This window comes from Bubalus kerabau, chromosome 18 (assembly GCF_029407905.1).
Source record: "Bubalus kerabau isolate K-KA32 ecotype Philippines breed swamp buffalo chromosome 18, PCC_UOA_SB_1v2, whole genome shotgun sequence".
Lineage (NCBI taxonomy): Eukaryota > Metazoa > Chordata > Mammalia > Artiodactyla > Bovidae > Bubalus > Bubalus kerabau.
Window position 1 is genome coordinate 4,227,508 of NC_073641.1, and position 21,322 is coordinate 4,248,829.

The window sequence follows — 21,322 nt, forward strand, 5'->3', positions numbered from 1 at the left end:
CCTGCCCTCAATCTTTCCCAGCATCTGGATCTTTCCCCAGCTTTATATTTTCCTTAGCTTTATATTTTGAAAAAAAAAAAAAAAAAAAAAACAATCTCTCTGGTCATATTGGAGATTGCAGAATGATGTGGAGAGGAAGGTGGTAAGGGGATCAGAGAGAAACCCATTGCGTTAGGCCAGCTAAGAGGTGATGGCCCTTGGGCTAGCCTAAGAAGTGTGGAAACCTATGTGAGGGGTTGGTGGTACCCTGGATAATGTGGTTGTGCAGGAGAGGGAGGGTCAAAGGTAACTCTTGGTTTCTGGGCTCACATAGCTGGATGGTGGCGGTGGTGCCATCTATTAATATAGCAAAGACAAGAAAAGTTGAATTTGGTGGCGGGGGGCGGGGTAGGGGCTGGGATGTGATTTTTTAGACCTGGGTCTGAGATACCTTTGAGCAGGGGCAGCTTCACGGGTGCCAGACTTGTGCAATCGCATAGGGACCCATCCTTGCTTTAATGCTCTTCCATCACCATCCTGACAGAATTCCCTGGCAGTCCACTGGTTAGGACTCACGCTTTCATTGCCATGGCCAGCTTGAATTCCTGGTCTGGGAACTAAGATCCCACAAACTGTGTAGCACTCTCGCCTCCTAAATAATGACCATCTTGAAATCTTTAAGAATTTTTTTTTTTTTTTTAATCAGGGGACCGGAATTTTCATTTTGCAGTGGTCCAGCGAATTATATAGCCAGACCTGCCTTTGAACCGTCTAGGACCAGGTGCTGTTTAAGCAGTTGCCCATCTGTTGAGAACATTGAGAACTTGAAGGAGGCTTCCAGGCTGGACTATATATATAAATGTATGGATCATCTGCATATAGGTGGAAAGGAAGCCCTGGGCAGAGACGTGGTCACTTCATGAAAAGATCTAGGATAACAAGAGGATATTTAAGGTCCAGGTTTTTAAGGTTCTCTCAGATATAATGTTTAGGTAGGAGAGGATATAAGGATAGAAGGTGATGGAGCATCAGGAGAAGGTGAGAGAATTTGGAAAGCCCAGAAAGGGAAAAGAAAGAGAGAAAAGCCTCAAAAGCTGCAGATCAGGACAAAGCAGAACTGAGTGGGTTTGGTAGCACAGAAGCCATTCGTATTCTGGCTAAGTACCATTTTTGTGCAACCAGGGGCTTTGCGGAGTGAGTAGGAGAGAAGTAGAGACAATGAAACAACTGACTCTGGAGAGGAATTTGTCCATGACCTGGAGGAGAGAGATGAAAAGCAACATTTGTTATCTTTGTTTTTATGAGAGGCACAAACATGTTTCCAAGATATATCATTAAGTGAAAAAGCAATGCAAGATATCAGGCAGAATAAACCTCTGTGTAAAAACAGTGGTGGAGGAGGGGAGATTATATGAGTATGCAAAGGATATTTCTGGGAGGATACACAAGAAACCAGTAAAGATGGTTACCTGGGGGATGAGCCTAGGGACTTCATCTCTTCCTTCTATATAGGTTGAGTTTTTAATCATAATTGTATTTTTAATAACAAAAATCTATTAATTTGATCCCCTCAAGAGAAGCTTTTGGGCATTGAATATAGTACTCAAAGGCTGGTTTTTAAAATTAATATTCAATTTAATAAAGTTACAAATTCATATAGATTCAGGTTCTTCCATAAACTTTAAAGTTCCGTTTACCAATTTTATTATTTATTTATAAGCCTAGCAAATTTTAACAATCACTTTTTAAGGGGACCTTTGAGAAATGTTTCTTCTCATTTACAAATGTGTTTAATTAAATTGCTCTAAACATTGTAAACTGCATTTATAGATTTAATATATTTGAATCTTTTAAGTACTTCAATTGTCTACCAAACCTTTTCAAATATTCAAGTAACAGCTATTAATCCAATTCATTAAACTTATAAATATGGTAAAGACTATTTTCTTTTATAGGTTCCAGTACTTATTTAAACTGAGTAAGCTTTCAACTTAAAATCAGAATTCTAAATCAACTGCTCAATTAAGCATTTTACATCAGAATGGAAAAGTTCATCCAAGATTCCACAAAGGCATATTTTCTTAAACATCACAAGTTTATAGATACAACTTATTTCAAAGCACAAATATTTTAATACAAAGGGTTTGATTCCTTTCTATATTTCTGTACTTAATGCTGAATTTTCCGAATATTAAAATTCAGCTCCTCCGGGGCCTGTAGCTTCTAACTGACCACAAAATTCCTATCTTCCAGGGTGTACAGCTGGACTGAATTTCCCAGCTCTCTTGAGTTTAGGGATGGTCATGTGACTGAATTCTAACCAATTTTAATGTAAGAGAAAGTCAGCTAAGGACCTTCTAAGTCTGGCCCATAAAAACCTCCCTTGTGTATCCCTGTCCATGTAGACACATTGCCCTAAGAAGTGCAAATCAGCTCATTCTTTTCATCTTTTCTGGTTCCCTTGTTAATAAGACTATGAAAACTTAAATTTATGCTCAAGATCAATTCATCTGATGGACTTCAGTCAGTCGGTTCAGTTGCTTGCCGCTGCTGCTAAGTCACTTCAGTCGTGTCTGACTCTGTGCGATCCCATAGACAGCAGCCCACCAGGCTCCCCCATCCCTGGGATTCTCCAGGCAAGAACACTGGAGTGGGTTGCCATGACCTTCTCCAATGCATGAAAGTGAAAAGGGAAAGGGAAGTTGCTCAGTCGTGTTCGACTCTTCCTGACCCCATGGACTGCAGCCTACCAGGCTCCTGCATCCATGGGATTTTCCAGGCAAGAGGACTGGAGTGGGGTGCCATTGCCTTCTCCGGTTCAGTTGCTTAGTAGTGTCCAATTCTTTGCGATCTCATGGATTGCAGCACGCTAGGCCTCCCTGTCCATCACCAACTCCTGGAGTTTACTCAAACTCATGTCTATTGAGTCAGTGATGCCATCCAATCATCTCATCCTCTGTCGTCCCCTTCTCCTCTTGCCTTCAATCTTTCCCAGCATCAGGGTCTTTTCTAATGAGTCAGTTCTTCACATCAGGTGGCCAAAGTGTTGGAGCTTCAGCTTCAACATCAGTCCTTCCAATGAACATTCAGGACTGATTTCCTTTAGGATGGACTGGTTAAATCTCCTTGCAGTCCAAGGGACTCTCAAGAGTCTTCTCCAACACCACAGTTCAAAAGCATCAGTTCTTCGGTGCTCAGCTTTCTTTACAGTCCAATTCTCACATCCATACATGACTACTGGAAAAACCGTAGCCTTGACTAGACGGACCTTTGTTGGCAAAGTAATGTCTCTGCTTTTGAATATGCTACGTAGGTTGGTCATAACTTTCCTTCCAAGGAGTAAGCGTCTTTTAATTTCATGGCTGTAGTCACCATCTACAGTGATTTTGGAGCCCCAAAAAGTACAGTCAGCCACTGTTTCTCCATCTATTTGCCATGACGTGATGGGACTGGATGCCATGATCTTAGTTTTCTGAATGTTGCACTTTAAGCCAACTTTTTCACTCTCCTCTTTCACGTTCATCAAGAGGCTTTTTAGTTCTTCTTCACTTTCTGCCATAAGGGTGGTGTCATCTTCATATCGGAGGTTCTTGATATTTCTCCCGGCAATCTTGATTCCAGCTTGTACTTCATCCAGCCCGGTGTTTCTCATGATGTAGTCTGCATGTAAGTTAAATAAGCAGGGTGACAATATACAGCCTTGACGTACTCCTTTTCCTATTTGGAACCAGTCTGTTGTTGCACGTCCAGTTCTAACTGTTGCTTCCTGACCTGCATACAGATTTCTCAAGAGGCAGGTCTGGTGGTCTGGTACTGCCGTCTCTTGAAGAATTTTCCACAGTTTATTGTGATCCACACAGTCAAAGGCTTTGGCATAGTCAATAAAGCAGAAATAGATGTTTTTCCGGAACTCTCTTGCTTTTTTCATGATCCAGCGGATGTTAGCAATTTGATCTCTGGTTCCTCTGCCTTTTCTAAATTCAGCTAGAACATCTGGAAGTTCACGGTTCACATATTGCTGAAGCCTGGCTTGGAGAATTTTGAACATTACTAGCACGTGCTGCTGCTGCTAAGTCACTTCAGTCTTGTCCAACTCTGTGCGACCCCACAGATGGCAGCCCACCAGGCTTCCCCGTCCCTGGGATTCTTCAGGCAAGAACACTGGCGTGTGAGATGAGTGCAATTGTGCAATAGTTTGAGCATTCTTTGGCATTGCCTTTCTTAGGGATTGGAATGAAAACTGACCTTTTCCAGTCCTGTGGCCACTGCTGAGTTTTCCAAATTTGCTGGCATATAGAGTGCAGCACTTTCACAACATCATCCTCTAGGATTTGAAATAGCTCAACTGGAATTCCATCACCTCCACTAGCTTTGTTCATAGTGATGATTCCTAAGGCCCACTTGACTTCGCATTCCAGGATGTCTGGCTCTAGGTGAGTGATCACACCATAGTGATTATCTGGGTCGTGAAGATCTTTTTTGTACAGTTCTTCCGTGGATTCTTGCTACCTCTTCTTAATATCTTCTGCTTCTGTTAGGTCCATATGATTTCTGTCCTTTATTGAGCCCATCTTCGCATGAAATGTTCCCTTGGTATCTCTAATTTTCTTGAAGAGATCTCTAGTCTTTCCCATTCTATTGTTTTCCTCTATTTCTTTGCACTGATTACTGAGGAAGGCTTTCTTATCTCTCCTTGCTATTCTTTGGAACTCTGCATTCAAACGGGTATATCTTTCCTTTTCTCCTTTGCTTTTCGCTTCCCTTCTTTTCATAGCTATTTGTAAGGCCTCCTCAGACAGCCATTCTTCTTTTTTGCATTTCTTTTCCTTGGGGATGGTCTTGATCCCTCCCTGTCTCCTGTACAATGTCACGAACCTCTGTCCACAGTTCATCAAGCACTCTGTCTATCAGATCTAGTCCCTTAAATCTATTTCTCACTTCCACTGTATTTGTTAGGGATTTGATTTAGGTCATACCTGAATGGTCTAGTGGTTTTCCCTATTTTCTTCAATTTAAGTCTGAATTTGGCAATAAGGAGTTCATGATTTGAGCCACAGTAAGCTCCCGGTCTTGACTTTGATGGCTGTAGAGAGCTTTTCCATCTTTGGCTGCAAAGAATATAATTAACCTGATTTCAGTGTTGGCCATCTGGTGATGTCCATGTGTAGAGTCTTCTTTTGTGTTGTTGGAAGAGGGTGTTTGCTATGACCAGTGCATTCTCTTGGCAGAACTCTATTAACCTTTGCCCTGCTTCATTCTGTACTCCAAGGCCAAATGTGCCTGTTACTCCAGGTGTTTCTTGACTTCCTAGTTTTGCATTCCAGTCCCCTATAATGAAAAGAACATCTTTTTGGAGTGTTCATCCTAGAAGGTCTTAGGTCCTCATGGAACTGTTCAACTTCAGCTTCTTCAGCATTACTGGTCAGGGCATAGACTTGGATTACCATGATATTGAATGGTTTGCCTTGGAAATGAACATAGATCATTCTGTCATTTTTGAGACTTCATCCAAGTACTGCATTTCAGACTCTTCTGTTGACTATGATGGCTACTCCATTTCTTCTAAGGAATTCTTGCCCACAGTAGTAGATATAATGGTCATCTGAATTCATCTTTCAGTGTCCTATCTTTTTGCCTTTTCATACTGTTCATGGGGTTCTCAAGGCAAGAATCCTGAAGTGGTTTGCCATTCCCTTCTCCAGTGGACCACTTTTTGTCAGCACTCTCCACCATGACCCAGCCATCTTGGGTGGCCCTACATGGCATGGCTCATAGGTTCATTGAGTTAGACAAGGCTGTGGTCCATGTGATTAGATTGGTTAGTTTTCGGTGACTGATGGACCCAGACATTATCAAACTAAGTGAACAGCAAGGCATATATATATATATGGTATCACTTATATGTGGAATCTAAAATATGGCACAAATGATAATTATAATATATAGTAGAACTGTATGTTACTTTGTTTTGTATTTTCCAAGTCTGCTGTAAATGTTTTATCATACTTTCATAATTTGAAAGAGGAAAACAACAAAATATGACACATATGAGCTATCTATGATACAGAGACAGACTCACAGACGTAGAGAACAGACTTGTGTTTGCCGGGGGTAGGGGGTTGGGGGGATGGATTAGGAGTTCGGGGTTAGTACATGAAACTAGTATATATAGAGTGGTTAGACAACAAGGTCCTACTGGGTAGCACAGAAAACTATTCAATATCCTGTGATAAGTCATATGGAAAATAATATAGAAAAAGAGAATGTAGGGGCTTCCCTGTGGTATAGCGGTTAAGAATCTCCCTTGCAATGCAGGGGACAAGGGTTGGATCCCTGTGGGGAAGATCTCACATGCCTCGGAGCAACTAAGCCCAGGTGACACAGCTGCTGAGCACTGGAGCCCAGGAACGGCAACTGGTGAGCCCAGATGCAGCAGCTAGTGAAGCCTGGACACCCTAGAGCCTGTGCGCCACCGGGAGATGGGCAACTGCAGTGAGAAGCCTGTGCGCCGCAGTTGGAGAGTAGCCCCCACACTCTGCAACTAGAGAAAGCCCGCGTGCAGCAGCGAAGACCAGGTCAGCCAAATAAACAAATAAACACCTTTAGAAAGAGAGAGAGAATGTGCATATGCATGTAGCTTGTGTATATATGTAACACATATATATATGATCACTTTGCTGTACCGCAGAAATTAACACAGCATTGTAAATCAGTGAAATCAAACGCATTTTCCTCAGAGAACCTGACTCCCCATTTTTAAATTCTGAAAGGTAATTTAAATTCTGAAAGACAGCCCATACTAGCCCGTTTTGGATGATCTCTCTTGGTTCCAGTGACTTTCATCTTGCACTTTACACCTTTCTGAACTATTCTTTTATATAAATTTTAAGTATGAGCATGAATTACTTCTATACAGGAAAAACTATGTAACTTTAAAATATATCGCCATCTGAATGCTGATGCAGGAGCACTCAGAGTTGTGTCTGAAGATGATACAGCTAACTTTCATCACTTCAGGAAACCCATCATTGCATTTGATCTCGATGTCTCCCATCCCTCCCCATCTCCCTCATCCTTCCTGTCCCACTTCTACAACTGATGTTCTACAATCCTAATTTCCCCTTATTTTCAGCATTTCCTGAAACACATTTTTTCCATCTCACGTGCATATGCCAGCTTGAACTCAGGCCCTGTCCTCTATGATTGCATCTTCCTCTTGGTGTCCCCCCCCAGAGAATGACCCCTCTAGTCACTCTGCTATGCAAGCCAGGTTTGACACTGCCTTCTTTCTTCTGACCCGCACCTCATCTGTCACTACGTCCTGTTCATTTTTGTCTCATGAATATCTCTTAACCTTCCCTACTTGTCTCCATCTCCATTCGAACCATCTTGGTCACAGCTGCCGCTCTTGTCTGGACAGCTGCAAGGGCCATCTCACTGGTCTCCCACACCTGTCCTGCAAACCCCACGGCTTGTCTTCCCAAACACAGTTCACAAAACTCAAGGCTCATCACTCTGGCCATCCCTTCTGAGACCCTTCAGTGGTTAAATGTGAACTTTAAGGTAAAAAAATCCAAAATTCATAATGTGACTTTCCTGAAATTCATGAGACCTGCCTGATTCTCCTGCTGCTTTCTCCTATTCCTCGTGCCCCAGACTTTGGTCTTCTTTCAATGGCAGGTACAGGCCATCTCTCTCCCTCTTGGGACCTTGCACATGTTCTAGAATATTCTCTCACTGTGCTTTCATACCCGTTGACTAGAAAATTCCTATCATTTCTCAGATTCCAATTCAGAAAACCTTCCAGACCCTCCGAGTCCAGGCAAAATTCAGAGCAGTAGCTCCGTTTCTAACCATACATGTATTAGTGTGGTGGTTTGATCAACCTGTCTCTCCAGGGCACTGTAAAGCCCTTCAAGGTCAAAGCTACATATTCCTTGTTATTTCATTGTCCCCAGAACCTAGCACAGTGCTAGGTACACAGCAGGTGCTCAAGAAATAGCTACAGAATAGCAAATGCTATGGAGGCTAATGTTCTTCATGTCCCTCAGCGTCCCTAGATGGAGAAATTTCTTTGACAAATAAAAGCTTGAAGAAGCCCTGCTACTTCCAAGGAACTAATATAGAGAAGGAAGCAAGGGAAGGAGGAGGCAGAGAAGAAGAGAAACACGTCTGGGTTGGTTCATGGACGCAAACCAACGCATTGCTTTTCAGAGGTGTGCTGGTTTGGGCGTATAACATGAGTCAGCGTTATGCGTACGCGCATCCCCTCCCTCTTGAGCCTCCCTCCCACCCCGCCGCCCAGGGTCATCACAGAGCGCCACGCTGAGCTCCCTGCGCTACCCCGCAGTTTCCCACCTGCTAGGGTATATACTCATACCCCTCTTTTATAGTTGAAGGAGGGAGGGAGGCTCAGAGAGGTAAGCTACCCCGTAAGCAGTGGCCCCGCTGGGCTCTGAAGTCTGTCTCCGCAGCACACCAGCCCGCCGCCCCGGGGCCTGGCAGGAGGCCGGAGCAGGAAGGCGGGCGGCCTGGCCCTGTGCCGCCGGGCAGGGGCGCCCCGGCCTCCTCCGGCTCTTCCACCCGCGGCTTCTCTGCCCCCCTGCTTCCCGTCCAGATACCGCTTCCCCAGAACCCACTCGTTTATCACCTTTTGATGAGCTCCGCCAGGCAGGCCATGTCAGGAAATTTCTTGGTGTTCGCTTTAATAAAACTTAATTATTAAGACAGCCTCACAAGTCATAATACATTTAGTGGCTCGTTTTTCACTGTGTTGGAGGCCTCCTGGCAGCCAGGTGGGAGGAGAGGAGGCTGTGGGGCGGGAAGTTTCAGCGCCTGTCCAGGACCCCAGGGGAGCTGGGGTGTGGGAGTGGGTTCCTGACCCTTTTTCCACCGGCTGGGCCTTGACCCTGCACACCCGGGGGCGGGGGTGAATGAGCAGCAAACGTGGGGTCAGGAAGACCTAGACGAAGCGCTGCCTCTGCTTCAGACTGCCAGGCAGATCTCCAGGAAGGCATACAGTCCCTCTGGGCCTCAGCCTTCTCACCTGCGAAATGGGAATGGTTTTATCCCAAACCTGAGAGAGTCGCTGTGAGAGGGAGAGGCGAGCTCACAGAAGGGGAGGCCCCCAGCAGGCTGATGGGGACAGAAGCCCAATGGGGAAGCTGGCCATGGTGGCGTCTGCCCCGCTGGCCTGTAAGTCAGCCCACTCGGGTAAGGAACGGGGTGGAATTGTAGGTCCCCATAGTCACAGTGACAACTGACATCTATTCAGTGCTTTGTACATTCCAAAGCCTTTATGGGTGCAAGTTCACTGAATTTTCACCACAGATGCTCCTAGTATTATAAAGCTGGTACTGGTATTATCCCCATTTTACAGATGAGAAAACAGGAATAAAGAAGCAAAAGCACCAAGTCCAAAGTTACTAAGTTAGTTAATGGTGGAGCCAGATTTAAATTCTGGCTGACTCTAGAGTTCAGCTTCCTATAGATAAGGTCAGTGTCCTGGGGAAAACAGGGAGAGACCAGGTACTTTGAATAATCAGAGTGACCTCACCCAGAAGCTGAGGGAAACACGGAGATTCAGCTGAGCACCGAGGTCCCTGGCAACATGGTGTGGCGGATGGGGCACATCTGTGGTGCTTTCAAGTGAGGTGGATCGCACTCCTGTCACTCATCCACAAAGCCCATGATGGCCACACGGTCCTGGCACCTTTGTTGATTCTCTGCCTCCCGCCCCACATCAGGGGGTAAGCAACAAGATACAGTCATGCTGGTTTGGCTGACACAGGGCTTGTTGCTGTTCAGTCTCTCAGTCGTGTCTGACTCTTTGTGACCCCCAGGGACTGCAACACGCCAGGCTCCCTCTCCTTCACTATTTCCCGGAGTTTACTCAAACTCATGTCCATTGAGTCAGTGATGCCATCCAACCATCTTACCCTCTGTCATCCTCTTCTTCTCCTGCCTTCAGTCTTTCCCAGCATCAGGGTCTTTTCCAATGAGCTGGTTCTGCATCAGGTGGCCAAAGTATTGGAACTTCAGCTTCGGCATCAGTCCTTCCAATAAATATTCAGAGTTGATTTCCTTTAGGATTGACTGGTTTGATCTTGCAGTCCAAGAGACTCTCAAGACACAAGGCTAGGATAAGGCATCTTAACATTTAAAAATAATTATAGTGTATGGGACCAGAAGGAGGGAAGTCAGCTTCCATTCATGCAACACTTACTAAGTGCCCCATCCTGCTACATGCTTTACATACATCATTTCTGATTCTCACAAGACTCCTCTGGGCTCAGTGTTATCATTTTTATTTTGCTGATGAAGAGACTGGGGCTCAGAGAGCACAAGTGACCCACCCAAAGCCACACAGCCAGTTAACAGCAGTACTGGGAGATGAACCAGCTCTGACCACCTCAAAGCCTTTTTCCTCCACTGCTCTGCTTCCCTCTGTATCAAATCCCTTTCCAGACACTCACCCCAGCCTCACACTGACACCTGCTGGGTGCCAGCCACCAGCCTGAGTGCTTTCTGTACACGCTGGTCTGCTTCCTTCTGTCTGGGAAGAGGAGAGTCTCTGTCGGGGTGATCTTCCCAGACTCCCATCTGAGACCTAGAGAGGTGGCCTCCCACACGCTGTCCCAGGAACAAGCTGGCAGCTTTTCTTAGGTCTTTCTAAGTTAAGAGTCCTCATGGCTGGTAAGACAAGGAAACAGGGGAGATAAAAATAACAAAACAAAAGGAGAAAGTCACAAAGTTCCAAGAAGTCTCAAAATATCTTTCTGTTCTGGATGCTTCTCCTCACACAACTGGCGCAAGGGCCCCTTTGAAAAAGTTCTTATCCACAGAGTTTCAAGGGCCCTGAAAGAATGCTGGCACGCACACTTGATAATTTACCCTACTTCCACTTCCTCCCTCCCTTTCCCACTGCTCCCTTGCTAAGGGATCCAGATTCGTTCAGGAATTCACCCCCTAGGAAAGCTGACCCTCCACTCAGCTCAGGATCAAAACCTGAATGGTTCAACAGCCTTCAGCTTCAATGATAAGTTTAGGGGGTGCATGTGGCCCATGCTTCCTGGGGTCAGGGGGATGATTTCATGATTATCGGGCTGGTTTTGGTTTAGACTTGCTTGTAATTTGCAGTTCCAAGTTTTCAGATGATCATATTTCTGATTCATTACGCTAACAGATGAGGAAGCATCACTAGACGCACGCTCCCAGTCCCGGTGAGAATGCACGGGTTCTGCTTCTCTCAGCTCCGATGTAGTTGTCTTAGTGTCATGCATTACAGGCAGACTGCTTTTTTGGTTTCAATCTGGGTTTTTAACTCCGGTTTCATGGCTAGTTAGTTAAAGGCATACTGTTGATAAACAATGAATAGAAAAGATTCTCGCTTAGCTTTAAAAAATAGACATGTTGTGATTTGACCTTTCATCCATGGCTTCTAAGTTATTGTTTTGGGATAGTGCTGTGACTCATTGAAATGGTTACCAGCCTGAAATTTTGCCTGTAGAGGAAATTTTGGTAAATAAAATAGCCTGTTTCTGCGGACTTCTGCCTTCAGAAATCTATTCTCAGGGAAAACCATTGTTATCCCACAAATTAACACATCCCTCCCTGCTATACAACAAAGAGTCTCAAGTTCCTCAGATTCAGGAAAAATGAAAATATTCTTATCACGTCCTAGCAGTAATGCTTGACATAAATTATGAAGCTCAGAGACAGTTTTGAATTGCAAAGTATTTTATCATAAATGGCATCCCCTTGGGTTCAGAGATGAAGGTATTTTCTGTATGTTACTAGGACCTGTAAATACACTCAGGGATTTCATGCCTACCGGAAAGCAAACATTTCTTTTTGTAGGTCTAATATATACCCACCTTTAGAAACTCTTGGTTTCGTGGACTGGCGCTTAACTGTTTACCTAGTAGCCTGGTTTAGCACCGTTAGTGGCTATTGGTCTCTGTTCATTCATCGAACAGATGTGCTTTCAGCGCGGCCATGCACAGCCCCCTGCAGGCACTGGAGAGAGAGTGACGAATCCAACACAGGTTCCACCCTCAGCGCTCACATCTTCAGAGAACTGTGAATTAATATTTGCAATAGAGTGTTGACCTAAAACAAACAGACTGTCAGATATTTCTCCAGCAAAGATGGGTTTATTCAGGATCAGCAGAGAATTGCAATTTGGGGTCTGCAACTATGGTGAGCCGAGGGCAGGTTCCCACCTGTCAAGAGAAGGAGAGTACTTTTATAGAAGGGGGAAGGGAAGTTGGGAGGGTTATAAAAACCGAAAGTCTATAGCTTTTCATTGGCTGAATCCCTGCCAAAAAAGAAGAGCCTTTCTTTCTCTTGTTGGAGTCAGCTATCACCACAGGGCATGAGAGCTTCCGGTATCTCAATTAATTAATTGAAATTTCTGTTTATTAATTTTTACAAGAGTTATTTCCAAAACTCCAATAGACATGCATCCATGGAGGATGAGAAAATGTCAGCTTGTGGTGGGAAGGTGGCAGAGAGAGCTTCAGAAGAGAAGGGTCACTGAGACAGATCTTGGATCTTCATGCCTCCAGGAAGCTTGGAGTAGCAGGTTGAATCCAAGACGCCTACATCAAGGTCTGATGGGCCAGGTTATGCTCGGGGTCTTATTCAAATATACTTTATGGTAGTCATATTTGTTTGATACTCTCTATACTTTTTTCTTAGTTTTTAGATAATTGTCATAAAGTTTGGCAGCATGATGGCCAGAAAGATATCACAGATATAGGCAGAGAATATGAGATCCTTTAATCTGATTCCTTCAATGGACAAGGAAATCAGCCCCACTCATGGGGGGAGGAGAAATTTCCCTGGCCATCAAGTCCCATGAGAGCCCCTGCTGCTAATGACGGTCCCAGTGATGGTGTGGGTCCCTCCAGCCTTTGGGATGCTCCCTTGTACATTCTCTTGAGGGTGTCTTACCTCCTGGGCACTCACAATGACTCAAGAAACTCCAATTCCAGCCCCTGTCTCAGGGTTTACTGCAAGATCTTGCAACTCCAAGTTCAATTTTCCATGTTCAGTTTCCCAGGGGAACCATCTCCCCATCAAGCCCAGTTTTCTATCTTCAGAACAATCACCTGCATGTCTAAGTTTCTATGTGAGAATTTTGGCATCTTGGGTTCCTTTTAAAAAGAATACACTGTGAGCTCTAAAGTGAAAAAGAAGAGGTTCTTGCCAGGTGTTCGCTTTCAAGATAACTGTTCAATGGGACTTTCAAGGTAAATAAAATAACACTGACAACTGAACACTTTCTGCAAATGAAATGGTAATATGGATCTGAGTTCCACGCATGACTTTTGAGGCAATTAATGAAAAAGAAATGAAAACAAGAAGTAGGCAGGTTTTTCAAGGTATTTGCCCTCAAATGTTTAATCCTCTTTTCTTTGGATTTTGAAATGGAGATTGCAAGTAACGTGTCAAGGAGGCATCAAATCAGAGGATTCCAAAAATGTGTGGTGGTGTCATACAGGAGGCAGGACTTCTGGGGGGACTTTTGGTTGCTGAGAAAACTGGGGGCTTGTTGCCTGCAGGCATTTTGAAGAGGTTACTAGCTGGAGGCACTGAGAAAGAAATGGCCTATTGCTTCCTATAAGATAAAATACTGCTTCTTTGGGTTAAAATTAACAATAATAATAATAGCAGTAGTTGTTATTTTTCAGCTGCTAAATCATGTTGGACTCTTTATAACCCAATGGGCTATATAGCCCACAAGGATCCTCTGCCCATGGGATATCCCAGGCAAGACTACTGGCATACTTGCCATTTCCTCCTTCAGAGGATCTTCCCAACCAGGAATCGAACCCACGTCTCCTGGATTGGCAGGCGGATTCTTTACCCCTTAGCCACCAGGGAAGCCAATAATAGCAGAGTACTGGGAAAAAAAGAAGTGAAATTCGGTCTTTGAGAGTGGTACTGGCAGAGAGCACTGAAGACAACTGGGTGAGAGGTTAGGACCCTTGCCCCAAAGACCTCTTTTATCTTCCACATAAGACTTGAAAAAGCTCCATTTGATCAATTCTTGTCGGACTTGAAGATTTCTCCATTTCTGAAAATTCCCGTATGAAAACGCAAGCACAGTACAGCATGTGCTGTGTTGCTGTTAGTCACTCAGTCGTGCCCGACTCTTTGGGACCCCATGGACTGCAGCCCGCCAGGCTTCACTGTCCGTGGGGATTCTCCAGGCAAGAATACTGAAGTGGGTTGCCATGCCCTCCTCCAGGGGATCTTCCCAACCCAGGGATCAAACCCAGGTCTCCCACATTGCAGGTGGATTCTTTACCATCTGAGCCACCAGGGAAGCTCAAGAATACTGGAATGAGTAGCCTGTCCTTTCTCCAGGGGATCTTCCTGGCCCAAGAATCGAACTGGGGTCTCCAGCGTTGCAGGCAGATTCTTTACCAGCTGAGCTACCGGGGAAGCCCATAATACAGCATCAGTTCAATTCGGTTCAGTCGCTTAGTCGTGTCTGACTCTTTGCGACCCCATGAATCGCAGCACTCCAGGCCTCCCTGTCCATCACCAACTCCCGAAGTTCACTCAGACTCACGTCCATCAAGTCAGTGATGCCATCCAGCCATCTCATCCTCTGTGGCCCCCTTTCCCTCCTGTCCCCAATCCCTCATAGTACAGCATACTCCAAAGGAAAAATAATCATCAGTCTCTTCTGTTCTTGGTATGGTTACATAAGGGTAATGTCTTGTTTTTCGGCTCCTTTAATGCCTGTGGGACATTTGTTACCAGGAGGAACACACACACCTCCTTGTTCTTTGTTTAATATTCAACCCTATGAACCTACTAAATAATTTTTATCTTGATGTTCAAACACTATTTACATAATTGGTATATCAAAACTTATTAAAAATTAAACCAATTTCAATTTCTCTTACTTATAAACATTGGTTACAAAATTATTTAACCACACTCTCCAAAAGTTTTAATTAAAACTGTAAGTTTAATGTTCAGACTCTCCTAAAAGCTTCAAACACCTAAAAAGTCAGCTAAGATGCACAGAAAACATCAAAGTGACTGAAAAATACATGCTTACATTACCCTGAAACTAATTACAAAAGTATACAGACCATATTTTGTATATATCATATTTTTCATTCGTTTTATACTTTCCAGAGTTACATTCTTAGAATTAATATGATAGATTCCTAGGACTCGGTTTTTAAAAAATCCAATTTTTTCTAGGATTACAGATTTCCTCCAGAACCAAAAGAAAAAGAGCATCATCTCAGGCCAGCAGTTTTGAGGTTACTGATTCTTATTTGGGACCTCAACAGGGTCTTCTAAGATTACTGTACTTAAGACTATAAAATTCCATTTCTCATAGATCTTTTTCTGAACCCAGAGGGTTTTCCTAAAATGTTTCATTTCTTAGGAAACCAGGGATAAATATGAGCAGTTCAGTTTCTTCATGAAGACATTCACCCAGTTCAGCATCTCCTATACATTATTGGTTTCCCCTTTTTATTGGGCACGACTACTAATTTCTATTTTTTTAACTAAGGCTATTAAATGTATTCAAGATCCACGCTTTCTTCCTTACAAGGAAAGAGAGAAGAGTTAGGATATGCTTAATAGAGGAACTAGCATCGTTCATATATAACACAAGGCAGCTATTAAAAATAATGTAAAATGAGACTATCATGCTTGCCCTTTCTGTGCAATTTAGATCAACTTTTCTGTTTGGAGCTTCATTAGGAACTTACGGCCTTCACAGATCCTGTTTCCATTTATGACAGCTGTCAGTCTCATCTCATACTCAAAGTGTCAGAGCAGGACAGCTGGAAGCCTCTCTCACCCAGCATCTGGGTTCCTTCAGAACTGCCCTGTGATACTAGGGAGAGCACCCTTGCTGTCTCCTCCCTGCCTGAGGCCACCCTCCAAAGAGCCATTGTTTCCTTCCCTGGAGAAGAGTATGAAGACCACAGCTGGGCGTTAGGGGGCACGCGAGAGTTGGTGCTGCTTCTCTGGCCACTTTTAGTGACAGAGGTAGGAAAATATTTAAAGTCAAGTTCACAGTAGGGCTTCCAATTTAACTTCTTCTTTCCTTTCTTTTTCTCTTTGGTGTGGACCATTTTTAAAGTTTTTACGGAATTTGTTACATTTCTACTATTTTCTGTTTTAGCTTTTTGGCCACGAGGCCTATGGGATCTTAGCTCTCCAACTGGGGACCAAACCTGCACATCCTTCATGGAAAGAAAGTTTTAAGCACTGGACTTTCAGGAAAGTTTCCAATTTAATTTTATCTTTGCTTAATTGTGTTTTCCTGATATAAAATTTCAAACGTATTTTCTCAGTGACAAACTTACATAACAGCTTAACGTCTCATCCAAGCTGTAAACTTCACTTCACTTTTGTTTTGTTTTATGTTTATAAAGTAAATATATAAAAAACACTTTGTATTTCTCATTCGTCTGTAGTCAGTTCATTGAAGAATGTAGAAGTCAGATCAAATGTACCTTAGTGAAAAATCTATATCTAATCACTTTTAAAGAAGCTTATTCATTTAAGATTTATTACCACAACACAGAGAGAGGTGAGAATAACCTCACCCACCTCCTACAATGATAGCAATTTGTACTTTATTTTCTAGTGGAAAGAAAGGCCTCATGTGTGATGGGTTGTTTTCTGAGTGGTCCACATGATCATATCTGAACTGCAACTGACATTTCTTGCTTCTGAGCCTGTATTTCTAAATCTTATTCTCTGTTCCTGTGTATAGTAAAGCAACTTTTGGAATCCTGATCCTTTATCATCTGCTAAAGCATTTTGCTCCCCTCCAACTTGGTTAGCAGAATGTTGGTTGTGGTTATGGGATGTTCTGCAATCCACATCTTCCACCAAGTGTGAGGTACTGGCATTCCCTCTGATGGCAGGGTAGTAGGCCAGTTGAGAATACTGGAGAAGGCAAGGAGGTATTAATACCTTTAAAGGAGTTGTTAGCGGGAAACACTGTTTGGAGTCCACTCTGAGAAGGATCTGCCACTTAGACAGCACAAGACACTTCATGTGACACCCCCCTCCTCCTACGGTGGTGGCCCACCCACTGTAAACCCAGATACTTCAGGTCGAGTTCACTTTTTTCCCCAGGAGGTTTAAGGAAGGGTAGACTTTTTGCCAGGGATTATTCAATACTAACTAGTAGAAATAGCAACAATAATTATAGAAATGGCCAATTACTTAAAAGTCTTTTTAAAAATTAATTTATTTATTTATCTGGCTGTGCCAGGTCTTAGTTGCAGCCTGGGGAATCTTAGATCTTCGTTGCAACATGTAGGATTTTTAGCTGCCACGTGTAAACTCTTACTTGCCACCTGTGGGACCTACTTCCCTGATCAGGGATTGAACCTGGGCCCCCTGCTTTGGGAACTCAGTCTCAGCCCCTGGACCACCAGGGAGGTCCCAACAACGGCTGACTTTTAAATTCCTATTGCATGTCAGGCACTATGTAAGGTTCTTTCCAGCTATTATATCATGCATGCATGTGGGCTCAGTTACTTAGTCATGTCTGACCCTTTGTGTGACCCGTTGGAATGTAGCCCCCTAGACTCCTCTGTCCATAGAACTGTCCAGGAAAGGATATGGGAGTGGGTTGTCATTTCCTTCTCCAGGGGATCTTCCCATCCCAGGGATTGAACCTGTGTCTCCAGCCAGTCTATCCTCATAAGTGTCACAGGAAATCTATACAATTATTTGTTTTACTTTACCTTTGAAGAAACCAAGCATCAGGTAACTGAAGTAATTTCTCCAGGACTCATGGTTGATGGACGGCAGGGCCCAGAAGCAGGTATATGGGATGCTGGTATTTTGAGGCATCACACCCCTGTCAAAAGCCATAGCCCCCAGAGATTCTGATGGAATTTGTTTTTGCTGGTGCTTCAGCATTGATGTCTTAAAAGCCCAAAGAATTCTGGCAGAATTATGAAAGATTTGATCTAGTATGCTATGAGAGTGAAGAATGTACAAGGCCAAGTCTGTCAGAGAGAGGGAGAGAGAGGGGGAGAGATTTAATTCTAACATTATTCCTTCCAAAGCTCTTTTCCACCAACTCCTTTCTCCACCAGTACAGTCCTGGTGACATTCACAGCCATACAAGTGGAGTACTTGTCAGGAGAAGCATTTCGCTACTGCTGTCCCCAGCTCCTTTGTCCTAAGAGATTTTATCTGTAGTCTAATGGTATTTCAAATAGTTCATAACTAGATTCCTTGTGTCTCCTAGCAGTCCTAAGCCTAAATTCTAAATTTAAACTATCATATGGGAGAAATAGCCTTTCTTCACTTTAATCTACTCTAGTCTTCTTTCCAAGCATGAATGGGGTCAAAAGTGGGCCTTCTGCCTGAATATCTGGACAGTTTGAGCTAAGAGATCTTATCTCTAGGCTCTTGAGATGGGTGTTTATCAGGCACACCTATCCAGGCCCTGAAATTAAGGTGAGAGTGGGGTTGGAGCTACCTGGGTTGTGATGGGAATAATCTAGGGTGACCCATGTCAGGGGACCTTCAGACTAAAAGGATGAAAGCCAAAATCCCCACCCAGCAGGAAATGCAACCATTGGGCTCTCTTGTGACTATCACTGGAATATGGCTCAGATCTGCCTAAGGTCAGCTTCTGAGCCCCCTCAAAACCGGCTGAACCTGCCTCCTCGTTTTAAGATCGTGTCTTTTATCTGCCACAGTCCCTTTTACGTCTTTTATCTGCCACAGTCCCTCCTGCTTCTCTCTATTTAGAAACATCAAGCTTGTTTTATGGAGTTAGCGTGCAAGGGGAGAGTGCAAATCACCCTATAACTCGGGCAAGTGTCTGTCAATGATGATTTGTGTGGGGCTGCAAGTTTCCAGGGTGATGGTTAGAATGACTCTGGAATCAGACAGACTTGAGTTAAAGCACCAACCTTCCCTTTCTAGTTTGGTCCCTCAGATCAGTTCCTAAATGTCTCTGAGCTTCACTTTCCTTATTTGCAAAATGACTGTTAAAATAACAGCTTCAGCATCACTAGACACCAAAACGTCACATTTTTGTTCACAGAGTGTTAGTTAGGCTTCCCTGGTAGTTCAGTTAGTAAAGAATCTGCCTGCAATGCAGGAGACCTGGGTTCAGTTCCTGGGTTGGGAAGAGTTCCTGGATAAGGAAACGGCAACCTACTCCAGTATTCTCGCCTGGAGAACCCCATGGACAGAGGAGCCTGGCGGGCTACAGTCCACAGGGCCGCAAGTGTCGGACACGACTTAGTGACTAAACCACCACCACCATTCTGTAAATGCTTGTTAAGAAGATACTGTGATGCTACAAATACAACTGAGCCAAGCCCATCACCATCCTTCAGTCTATTGGACAGGAGAGATGTTACCGATGATGAGAACAGCTCACTAATAAATGAAATATTCTGACTCTGGGAATGCAGTGAAGTAGAGGCTGGTAGTACTAAGACAGCTTGCAATGGGGGTTGAGTTGCGACCCGAAGGAAGGGCAACCATTTTCCACCTCATCACTTTGCTTCCAAGAGAAACAAAAGCTCTTAGACAAGTCTCTGGGCGTCGGGGAAAAGGATCCTGGAAGAGGCAACAGGAAGGCACAGACTCCAAGCCGTCCACGGATGCGTCGGCCTATGCTGCCGTCACCCCACTGCCCTGCGACCACGGGAGGCGCACCCCCAACTCGCCCGACAAACTCACTCACCCGAATGTCTCCTTCCACGAACACCTCCGTAGGCCTGTGCCCACGGTCCCCGTGGTGTTTTGAAGGTGAAGTCATGACGAGCATTCAGCCTTGGATCCCCAGGGGGTGTGGCAGCCACATGAGTCACCTTATAAATATAGTGCATTTCCCCAGCGGGTGGTGGTGGGCGGAGGCACTTGTAGAACTCACTCTGCTCTAATAGACCATTTAGAGCTTGTCATTTATCAGAGAGCGAAAACAGAGAGGCAGGCACGTGGCCCCTCCCCAAGCCTTGGCAGGCCGCCTCCATCGTGAGTGTTTGCAGGAGGCTGGAGGTTACTGAGGCAGGGTCCCCCCTCGCCCTGGCCCCCTCCCTCTGGCTCACTCGCTCTCTTCCCTGCTCCCCTGCTTCTCTCCTTTCTTCATCCAGTCTCCCAGCTCTGTCTGTCTGCCCGTTGCTCTCCCTCCTCCTTCTCCCTCTCTGCCCTCGTCCCCTCCTCTCTTCCTCTCCCTCTCTCACATCACTCAGCTGGGCTCCTTGCTCTGTCTGGCTCCTTGATCTCTTCACCTTCTGATCCCTTCTCTTTCTCTCAATCCCATTTTCTGCCCAGCTTTCTGGCTCTCTCCCTCTTTCCTGCTTCTTTCCCATTTACCCTTCCTCTCCAGCCATAGCCAGTGGGAGTTAGAGTTGATTCTTCACGCCTTCACCAAATCCTGGCCTGTGTGGGGCCTTTGTCTTGGGCCTAGTAAAGGAACCTATCTTCCTTCCAGCGGTGGCATTGTCCCTCCTTGACCACACGTCTTCCTCCATATTCCAAACTCAAGCACACAGAGCCCAGCCCTGGACAAAGAGGGTGTCTGATGGCCCAGAGTTGAGCCTGAGGGGGCAACAGCAGCCCCCACAGACACCCCACCTTCAGAGTCATATGAATTTGGAGGGACTGTTTTGGAAGCCACCTCCGGGAATCTGCAAAGGAGCTGGGCAGGTCTGAGTCTCCATGGGCCCCATCCTCCACCTCTCAGAGACAAGGGAGAGGGGGCTGCTGAAGACACAGACTCAGATGGAGGCAGGCAGCCTTCAGGCAGGGTAGGGCGCATGACAAGAGAAATCAGGGAGCCCAAAGATAAAAGACCTGATTCCTGTACCAAGACCCACATCCTTGGCCCCAGGCCCAGCCTAGATCATGGCTAGTCTCCGTTTAATTGAAAATTGACTTGACAAGGCCCCTATGTAATTCTGCTTGACTCAGCATCATTGTCAAGACTAGAGACGGTCCCTGAAGAAGAACAGAGCCCTTGGAACTTGTCAGACCCTGAACCAGGTTTTGTTGCATGTGTCTCCACATTTAATCCTCCTAGGAAGCCTAGGAGATGCACACAATGGCCTGCCCTAGACAGATGAGGATGCTGAGTTTCAGAGAGGCTAAGTGACTTGATCAAACACCACACAGCTAGAAGCCCAAAGAGGCTCCAGTCCTCCCACTAAATAGTCTGTTCTCTGACAACAGGGTGTCTGTGGTCCTGACACAGCCCAGGGTATAGGGACACTGTCATGGTTGGAATGAAGACTCCACAATACAGTTCAGTGAACACCAAGCCCCTGCTCGTGTCCATTGGCTGCGCCAGGACCCCAGTGTTGTC

At 44.9% G+C, this 21,322-nt stretch overlaps 1 protein-coding gene and 1 long non-coding RNA gene across 4 annotated transcripts in view; one reads left to right on the forward strand and one right to left on the reverse strand.

Annotated features, from left to right (window-relative positions):
• The window catches only part of KCNIP1 (potassium voltage-gated channel interacting protein 1), a 403,298-nt gene that overhangs the window by 110,133 nt on the left and 271,843 nt on the right, over positions 1-21,322 (forward strand). The window lies entirely within an intron of this gene.
• LOC129632814 (uncharacterized) lies at positions 9,418-19,811 on the reverse strand. 2 transcript variants are annotated; one of them, XR_008704674.1, is made up of 5 exons: positions 19,703-19,811; positions 12,937-13,139; positions 11,856-12,203; positions 10,455-10,671; positions 9,418-10,034 (listed from the first exon to the last, which is right to left on the reverse strand). It is a non-coding gene; the product is annotated as an uncharacterized LOC129632814 (long non-coding RNA). The 2 variants fall into 2 exon arrangements; XR_008704673.1 differs by lacking the exons at positions 9,418-10,034; positions 10,455-10,671 and having other exon boundaries at positions 11,728-12,203.